The sequence below is a fragment of the Ruditapes philippinarum genome, unplaced genomic scaffold (genome assembly GCF_026571515.1).
Source record: "Ruditapes philippinarum isolate M1 unplaced genomic scaffold, ASM2657151v2 ctg8738_1_1_1_1, whole genome shotgun sequence".
NCBI classification, from domain to species: domain Eukaryota; kingdom Metazoa; phylum Mollusca; class Bivalvia; order Venerida; family Veneridae; genus Ruditapes; species Ruditapes philippinarum.
The window spans coordinates 32,565-42,896 of NW_026866236.1; the positions used below are offsets into that span (position 1 = coordinate 32,565).

The window sequence follows — 10,332 nt, forward strand, 5'->3', positions numbered from 1 at the left end:
TATTAATACCTAAGTATTGAAAAGGTGATTTTAACCATAAATTGTCTTTGATTGCTTATTTTTAAAACTTTAGATCGCACTTCATTTCTCGGTAAACCTTCCTCTCTGTGTTCCTAATATGTGTGTTTATTGTTACATACAATTGTGGTGACAATTTTAAGTCAGTTCCTCTTTTTTCGTCTACGGTAAAGATTTTCCCTTTCCTCTACCCATTTTATTTTTTAATTTAACCCACACCCCGTCATTGGAGTACCTTCCCCTTCACCATTATCCTTTTATGGGTCTTGTAATTAATTTTCATTATTATCTTTAATTTTTAATTACCTTGTAAGTTTCTAAAATGTTTGTTGTAAAAAGACATGCCGTCAGTTTTTGTCCTTGTGCTAATTCCTGTTTGCTGTCCTGCTGAGCACCTTGCAGGTGGTCATGTGTAAGGGGGATGCGATCATAGTATGCCGCATTTCCATTCCATATTATTTAATGTTTCATATTCCGAATGAATATTCAAATAGTATTAAGTTTATTAGATTTTCAGGTAAAGGGACATCGTGGTATATATTCTATTTTTATTATTATTTTGTTTCTGTTTTTCTCTGTTTTCGCCTATTTATTTGTGTGGAAACATAATATATATTAATATATATTGCTATAAATACTATCATGTGCAATTAAGTATGTGATGGTTTTGAGATATGGAAGCTATAAAGATAAAGGTTAATGTGATAGTTTAATTGAATTGGATAGCTTTAGTCCTAGGCAATATATCAACATGCATGATATTTTACTAAGCATAAATAAAACATTCATTTGTAGTTAATAAATCATAGTTAAAAGTATACTTTAGTTCCTTTCTTTAAAGTGAAGGACTTATGAAAAGCAAATTTAATCAGTATAATGCTACATGTCTAGTTCATCTATCTTTGTCCCCAACAGTTTACTGCTATATATCTATTCATAGACATTAATTAATTTTAACAAAAGAATGAAGTTTACTCAACTGGAAACAATTAATGATTTTACCTTAACTTTTGATATTTACAGTGATAAGGCAGAATGAGAAGCTGGTAGCCACACTAACCTTTTGCCTCAATCAACAGGGCGAGGTAGGACGCAAGAAAACTTATACATTAACACATAAGAACACCCCTACGGCCAGGGTACATTTTTAAAATTTGTATAATAGGATGTTAAATGATATGCTGTAATTTCGAAAAGAGAGACTTCATGAGATCTTTGAAAGCAACACCTTAAAGTAATGAGGATTTCATTCGAATCTACTACACATTTGTTACTTGTAACTTTGTCTAAAATGTTTTTCATTAAAATCGTAAGTGAACATTTATCGTTAACTTGATTGGCATGAACGGGCATTCGAAATATATGAATGATTCACCTTAATAATATTAGAAATTAATGAATTCCTTGCCGAAAATGACATTTGAACTAGAATCAAACTGGATTTAGAGCTAAATACTTTACTAGTGTAATGACCATATTTTAGCACTTCATTTTCTTTTCTCTAAGCTACCTGCAGAACAGTTTTTTAATTAACTGTTTTTTTCTGCAGCTTTTGATACCAGGTGGCGCAAGTTAAAGGGGAAAATCTCTGATATTTGCATTATAGAAAAATACCTATGCTGTCATTCAAAATATGTTCATTAATATTAAATCTTGTATAATCTGCAAAAGCCTTTTTCTAAAGTTCTACAGGTCTAAGACAAGGCGAGAATTTATCGTCGGTGCTCTTCTCAATTTACTTGAATGACATAGTGTTAGCTGTAAATAAGAACAGCAATGGAGTCACAATTGCCATTGATCCAAGTTGTTTTAATAGGCAATACTTACTGTTTGTAGACGACAAGGAGATAAAAGGCAAAAATCAGGTATCATTACAGTCTTGCCTCGATGATTTTTGATATGAAAGTTAAAAATAAACTTTCAAAAAGAAAAGGTTGTTTTCTTGGGCACAAATAAACTCAATTCATACAAAAAATAAATAGTCAATAAATGGAAACAGTTACGGAATATAAGTCTGTTTGTTATTTACTTTACCTGTTTTTTCCTGCGTGTAGGACACACTTAGATACACAGGCAAACATAGTCGTGGATGTTTTATATATGTTATATTAACAAACTTAACCCGTGACTATCCACTCGTAAAAATTACATCTTGTGTTCCTTTTGTGAATTATATTGTGATCTTACATGCACAACAAACAAATATCCTTTATATTATGTAATCTGTGACAAATGAGTGATTTGTATTGTATTGTATTGTAACAATAGTTGATAGTGATCGGTGGACATTCTTCACCTAGAATTATAGTTGTGTGTCACTATTAGTTATGACTGCATACAGCCTGACTTTATGTATATGAATATTGCAACAAGATTTTAAAAAGTGTACTTAAGAATCCCTAAATAACGCTTCACTATGCAAATGTGAACAACGAAATAATATGTGTACATTTTGCCAATCAAATCATTAATGGTAACATTTTTACATAACAAACAAGAGCACCGCTAGGCGGATCATAATATGCCCGAAAGTGATTTTATTTTAGTAAAGATGAAGCATTTGTACAACATGGGAATTAAATAAAGTATTACCTCCTTCAAAAAACAATCCTCCTTTGAAGTTTCAATATTGTGATCCTAATGGAACTTAAGTTTTGCCCCAGAAACTGTTTTCAATTCTAAGGTAATAGTGACATTAACCTTGTGACCCCTAAATCAATAGGGGTCTTCTACCCAATATGGACAATCATCCTATGAAGTTTGAATATTGTGGGCTAAATGGAACTTAAGTTATGCTCCGGAAACTGTTTTCAGTTCTAAGGTCATAGTGACCTTGATTTTTGACCTTGTGACCCCAAAATCAATAGGGGTCTTCTACCCAATATGGACAATCATCCTATGAAGTTTGAACACTATGGCCAAATGGAACTTAAGTTATGCTCCGGAAACTGTTTTCAGTTCTAAGGTCATAGTGACCTTGACCTTTGACCTTGTGACCCCAAAATCAATTTTAAATATCACAATGTTTTGAAAGTTAATTCAAAAAATTTGAGTACTTTATTATGGATTAAATAAAAAAAATACAACTTACAATTAACTTCGTCTCCTCGTCATGTTCCGGTTCACTACTTCTACTACTCCTCCTCTTTCTTACACGTTCCTTCTCCACCATCACTAATTATTCGTCTTGTCTTTCTTGTCTGTCGTTGCCCCTCACTATTATCATCATTACTCTGAAAATATAACAATAGAAAACACATAGAACGATATATAAACAACGTAAGATGTACAACAATTCACATGAGAGAAAAGGAATGAATACAACTTACAATTATATATCCTCCCTTCTGCTCTGTCTCCTCCTCCTCGTTGTCTAATTTTCCTACCGTTCCTTTTTCTTCGTCTTCGTTTGGGTAGACGCCTCTAGAAAATTACTGAATGCCCCTCTTTTCCTCTTGGGTGGTGAGTGTGAGTAGGGGTTCATGTATGTACATGAAGGTTTCGGCTCATCATCTATTAGAGACTCTGCATCAGACAACTCAGCTTCTGTTTCATCCTCATCTGAATAGGCCTTTAAACGCTTATTATCATGAGGGTCTTCCTCTTCAATCTCTGAAATAAATAAGAAAAAACATAAATAATAAAAAAAAAAGGGTTTCCGGCAGCTATAAAGGAAAAAGAAAAAATACCCCAAAGTACGACCCCCCGGAAGGAAGAGGAAGTAAGACCACTTTTTAATAGGTAGAGGTGTTATGGACTTCGAAAAATGCCAGAAGTTTTAGAATATCTGTACAAATAAAATAGTAACAGCTCTTTTATGATTTCAACATTCAACACCACTTTAAACATTAAACTTTCAATTTTTTATCAACAATTTCAAACGTCAGGCTTAAGTTGAAGCGTACATTATATATAAGTAATATAAGGGAAGAAAATATCATAAAACTAATAAAAACACTAACCTGCTATAAATTGAAATTTACGCGCCATCTGGAATTTGAATTTAATGACGTCATTTAATTAAATGACGTCATTAAATTCAAATTTAAAAATACCCCAGGGGAAGAGGACGGAGAGTCAACATTTTAACCAAAAGTCATATCAAAAAAGTAATAACACTTTTTAATTGGTACAGGTGTTATGGACTTCGGAAAATGCAAAAGAAAAAACTGTATCTCTAAAAATAAAAAAGTTACGGCTATTTTTCAAATTTCAAAAAACTCCATAGCGTTATACACTGTTTTTTTTTATTTTTTAACCGGACCTCATATCAAAAAAGTAAAAAACACTTTTCAATTGGTAGATGTGTTATGGAAAAATACTCTATCTCTAAAAATAAAAAAAGTTATAGCTATTTTAAATTCCAAACTTATTCAATTGACGTCATTTTTTCGAAAGTAGAATATATTTATAGATTCAAGGTAAGTAATTAGGTAACTATATACGGTTATACTATGCTAAGCTACTGAGTTGTTCCTCTTGTTGAATTCTATTTTTAGAATGTCTATTTGAAGATCACATTTAAGGAAAATATGTATAATTATACTGTATATACAGAAAATTCAAGCGTTGTTTGAATGGTACATTTAAAATTTTTGTGGTAAAAAGAACACATTTTATTGTCATAATTGCTATTTATTGTCATGAAACGCATCAAGTTGTCAATTTAGCAAGAAATATTATGCTGAAGAACTTTAACGTTTTTCCATTCTCACCCAAAACTGCAAATGACACAACCTTACTGTTCAACAGCTTTTATAAACAACGAGCTAGACACGCTATGACTTTTTAGATAGCAACGCCGAAACTACCACCGCCAAACTGTAGCGCGGGAAAACCAATAGCGCCAAGCGCGTGAAACCAGTAGCAACGATCGATATGGCGTCATTTGGTGTGTATTGCGTCATAGATGTTATTGCGTTCCGGAAGTACATAAACAGGAATCTCTTTATAAAAGCTGAATTTCATAATGTCATCTCTTAAGTCAAAGATGGATAGGGTGATGACGCTCTACAGTAGACTTGGTCGGGAAGTACTTGAGCTGCAGGATGAAGTGGTGAAAATACAGAGGGAAGAAGAAGAAAGAATAAGAGAAGAAAGGAGAACAATGGAAGTCAGTCAGAACGGTATGTTCAGACTCCCCAATATGATGATATTATCATCCTCAGTGGTGAAGACTGGATCAACGACGATGAGCCGGAGTTCCACCTCCACATGAAAGAATCCAAAGTCCCTGTCGGGATTCGAACCCACAGCGGTGAGGGGCAAGTAGTTTGAAGTCAAGGACCTTAACCACTCGGCCACGGAAGCCCCCACGCGCCTCATAAAATCCAATATTTCACATATTGGACAATTTTAGGCTTATATCTCTACACTATAATAGATTAGGGAGAAACAGAATCCATAAAGAAAATAACATAATTTTCAATGTTACTTTCGTCATATATTGCAATAGGGCCCGTAAGTCTCGTTTACTTTCACTTTCGATTTACCACTTCCGGGTACATCGGCAGACTTATTTACCGTTACGCATATAGGTAACCCGAAGAACTCGAGGGATATAGAAGTTAAATTTGTTTCGGTCCTCTTCAGATTTGAAGGAATGGATAGCATGGGTAAAAAAATGCAGGTAGGTCAATCATCTGACGGAAAAACGAGGGATTTATAGAGTTTAATACAACTAGTTTATTTTCGGATAGTGACAATTGTTTCGGATGTTTTGTCAAGGTAGTGAATTCTAGTTGTTTAGCTTTTAGTAATGTTTTAAAACTACTGATGTGAGAAATTAATTCAAACCATTTAAACTTATTGAAATAAACAATGGAGAAACACTTTAATTCTAGTGTATATTAAAGTTATACAAAATTCGGACATTGCACAGTAATTCGGATATTTTTTCCCTTCCATTTTATTCTTGTTCCTTTTTCAATTATATATATATGTTTATATGGTACCTAGCAAATTATGATTGAATTAAAAAATATAATATTTGATTAAACCATTTCAGATGTATAGACAAGGAGGTATATGACAAGTATAGAATATACAGTTGTTCAATATGGACCATTAATCAACAGTTTGAACTGCCTATGATCCTGAAATATCTATACATCAAAGGTAAATACATGTAAAATAATTGATTAATTTTTAGTTGAGATCGGAAAGATAAACAATTATCAAAGTATATTATTATAATTTAATAACTTTTGGATTTCACTGCATGATAATTGATAAGTAAATAAAACATTAAAAATAGTCATGTTTCACATTCAAGAAGATCAATATTTTTGGCTGTTATATATTATGTGTTGTTGTTTATCTTTAATGTTTATTTACTTCAAATATGAAATTTTTCTGTCAATCATGACCAGCTTATTAAATGTAATGTAAATATCATTTCTCGAGTCTTACACTTGTAACAACATATTTATTGATTTTTCATTCTGAAGATAAAAAGGGAAAAGATGAAGGAGGATTTGTCCATGAAGACCTTTATTGCAACTACCATCTTCCAGTTCCTTAATTTGAGAATGATATCAGAGAACACACAGTTACAGTGAAATATTAGTTTAATATAAGTCACTGAGAATAGTCAAATGTACTTTCCTGAAGAAGATGAATGACATCCAGCACAAAAATCTTAATGTATAAAGAGTATGATTTTATGGTGTTTGACACTATGATCTTGTTAACATGTTAATGTCACAATGATAGAAACAGAGTAAAATATCCACATTTCATTGCAGTTTTAAGTATTAAAACTAGATACTCTATATATACCAAAGCTGATAACACACCAGAGATAAGGTTTTTTCATGGAATCACAGTATAGTCATATGACATTATGGACATTAAATGACTATGAAGTAAAGATTAGCAAACATATTATATATCATCTACTACTAATATTGTGAGGTAAGCTCACAAATTTGCAATCAAAGCTTTGATATCAAGCTAAACATTTTTCAATTAGAATATGATTTATAACTCTATGATAATTTGTTCATGTTAATTTTCAAGGTCTTACATTTGTAAAAGGAAATATTCTTATTCTTGTATCAGTAGACATTCACAGTGTAAAGTTACATTGTCCAAATAACTAATAATAATTCCAAGTGCTTTCCTGAAGTTTTTCTTCCACTGGAAAATCAGTGTGATATATATGCTAAGCAGCTAGTGCACTATAAATTGTGTAAAAATAAAAGTTTATTAAACTTATGAACTATTTTTTGTTTCTACTACATGTATTTGTCATATATTTATGGCAGTGCTTGATCATAAGAGTTCATCTGCAAAATAAGTGTCACTTTGTACTTTAATTCTCTAACAGCAATTGCTAGATTGCTTGAATATGCAAGCATTGACTATATTAAATACTATGCATGTCATTTAAATTTTGTCTGTCCTGAAATCGAAACAGACACTATCTAAATAATATTGATGAAAAGTTCTTGACAGCTCTTCAATGACTACATTTACACATATGTACATGGACAGAAGTTAAAAGCATTGTGTGGTGTTTTTGTTGTTGTTTTTTTGTTGAAACATTGACAATTTTGAAACAGTTCCAATGAGTATATTAATGTATCAGTGATGTAATTGTTTTGTATCAAGTGCAAACCCTAAGTTTTGCATGTATTGTATAGACAATTCACTTTTGGTCAAATGTCATCAGGTTCAATACATTATAAAACAAGTAATTTGAAACCCAAAGAAGTATATGGTATGTAATAACTACCCCTCTGATACTAAACTCTTCAAGGAATGCAGAATTGCAAGTCTTCTCCAATTAAGAGAGACTTGGGCTTACAAGGGCTAGCAAGCTAGTGTTTTGCTACAGAATACTCAACACAGATGAATTGCATTAATATTGTTTACTCTGGTATTACTACCTGCCATGTACAATGCAAATCATGGCTTTTCTAAGAGCAGTGAAAGGCTATAACTGGAAGGAATTTTACACATCTTGCCTCAGAAACAACTTTTTCTTTGAGATGATTTTTATGATATTTAAATAATGGTTAAAGATTACATTACTTTTACAATTGCAGTGATCATGGTGATAATATGAAATGAAACTCAATCAAGATAGAAACATTTTAATGCTGAACATTTATCTTTTTACCATTCCTGTTAATTTACAAGTCTATTTATAACAAATTTATCTTAACTGTTTTGAAACTACATGATGCCTGGTTGAAACTGTTTTGGGCAGCCATTTGCAGAAGATAAATTATCTTTCAATAATTAAGTTAATACAAAGTTACAAATGACAGGTTATTTATTTCTAATAAAGACAGGTTATTTATTTCTAACAAAGACAGATATTTTGTTTAACATTTTTACACTGACATATATCTTTGAAGTGTCTTCAACCTTAGTTTTTATTAGAATACAAACATTCAGTCAGACAGTTTATACAAGACATGGAGCTTTAAGAAGCTTTAATTCAGTCAAAATATGTAATGTCTCTACCACTATGTACTTCAAGACTGTGTATGGACATTTCCTTTCAACTATGCCTGGTGGTATCACTATTTGATTTCTAATCTGATGGTGAACACTCCAAAATAAATCAAGAGCAATGACAAGTACTCAAGATCCAACCATGAAATCACATACCTGTATATAAAGAAAATTTATCATGAGTTGAAAGCAATCATAATTGGTCAGCTATAAATTTCATATTGTAATGAATAGAAAATAATGTTGAAAAGGAAGAAACACTTCTTGGTGTTTTTGTAGATTTGCTTTGACAACTGATCTTTAAAAAATGTGATAGTGACTAAGTTCTTTTAACCATTTACTGAACATGATTTTACTAAAAAATATGACCCACTTACTTGAGAAAAATACTTTAAACAGTATTTAACATGAATTAACCACAGACGCTTGGGGGTCAGATCCTGCCCCCCAACGTGATACGCCCCTGTAAACACGCTGTCAAAAATATTTTAATATTTAAACACGAATGGGACATCTGCTACAACGATACAACTGGTTTTCGATCAATTTTTACATATCTGAAAAAATTACCTTTTACCATCAAGTCTAAAATTGAGACTTGATGGTAAAAGGTAATTTTTTCAGATATGTAAAAATTGATCGAAAACCAGTTGTATCGTTGTAGCAGATGTCCCATTCGTGTTTAAATATTAAAATATTTTTGACAGAGTGTTTACAGGGGCGTATCACGTTGGGGGGCAGGATCTGACCCCCAAGCGTCTGTGGAATTAACTACATATGCCATACTGTTTGTTTATTTAGCTACACTGTAATTATTTACAAAAACGAGAACATTATATGTTATACAATATAATATTTATTTTTCATTAATGTAGTTTAAGTAGCTTTAAGTATATATTTCTTACCAAAACGATTTTACAGCAGAGCATGCATGTGTATTTACAATGGATACTGACGTCTTTCATCTCACCACTGTCCTCAGTCAAAATATCTACAGGAGCAAAATATTTCATTGAATTTTATGACAATTTAAATTGGTTATATACAGCTTGACTGTTTGTGCTTTATAAAGATAATAATTATAAATAAATAATATTTTCAGTTGGAAGAAAATATATTCAACTAAAACACACTGATAATCATATTGAAACGTTTATCCGAAATATGCGCTGTCCGAAATTTCTAAACATTATATTCTTCTGAGAGATAATCAGGTAGCGCTATAGAAAATTGATAAAATCAAATTCACCAGTATGGTGTCAGATGCGAATGATGTTGTATCAAAAAACAAATTTATTAGATTTACATGGAAATGAAAATATTACAACATTTATTGGGATAAACTGAATTTGAAATGACACACCCACCTGTAGATTATACGAAGTTGTCTTTCATTGATACTTGTTCACAAGATGAAACCATTTGCATTTCGTTACAAAACAAAAAACTCTGTCAATTTCCACATATCATTTGCTTTTCCATGTAAGTTTTACTTTCCCACCGGCATACAAGTATTACCCAATATAGATAAGCAATGTTGTTGATATTTGTTTGTACCCGGAAGCGCAAAATATCGTGAAATCTCGCAAGTCACATGACGAGACTTACATACCCTATTTTACGTAAATTCGTTTCAAAAAAAAATCTCGTTGTGTGATTCTAAACTATAAATTATGGGAAGTTTGGTCTTGTTTTGATACCACACACGTTAGGTTACACACGTTAGGCGTTTCAATGTTTAGTTCATCACTTTTGAGGTATTCGGTTTAAACCCATGCTGTTGCAAACATAAATTTAATATTGTTCACTGACCCCTGTTTGTCTTATGTGACGTAACTTGTTTGTTGC

At 31.8% G+C, this 10,332-nt stretch overlaps 2 long non-coding RNA genes across 2 annotated transcripts; one reads left to right on the forward strand and one right to left on the reverse strand.

The window, feature by feature from the left end:
• The first annotated feature begins 5,463 nt into the window (after nucleotides 1–5,463).
• On the forward strand, nucleotides 5,464–7,206 carry LOC132731873 (uncharacterized). Its single transcript, XR_009625940.1, has 3 exons — nucleotides 5,464–5,647; nucleotides 6,026–6,135; nucleotides 6,468–7,206. It is a non-coding gene; the product is annotated as an uncharacterized LOC132731873 (long non-coding RNA).
• Nucleotides 7,207–8,101: 895 nt separating this feature from the next.
• LOC132731874 (uncharacterized) lies at nucleotides 8,102–9,843 on the reverse strand. The gene is made up of 2 exons (XR_009625941.1): nucleotides 9,390–9,843; nucleotides 8,102–8,640 (listed from the first exon to the last, which is right to left on the reverse strand). It is a non-coding gene; the product is annotated as an uncharacterized LOC132731874 (long non-coding RNA).
• Between the last annotated feature and the right edge of the window lie 489 nt (nucleotides 9,844–10,332).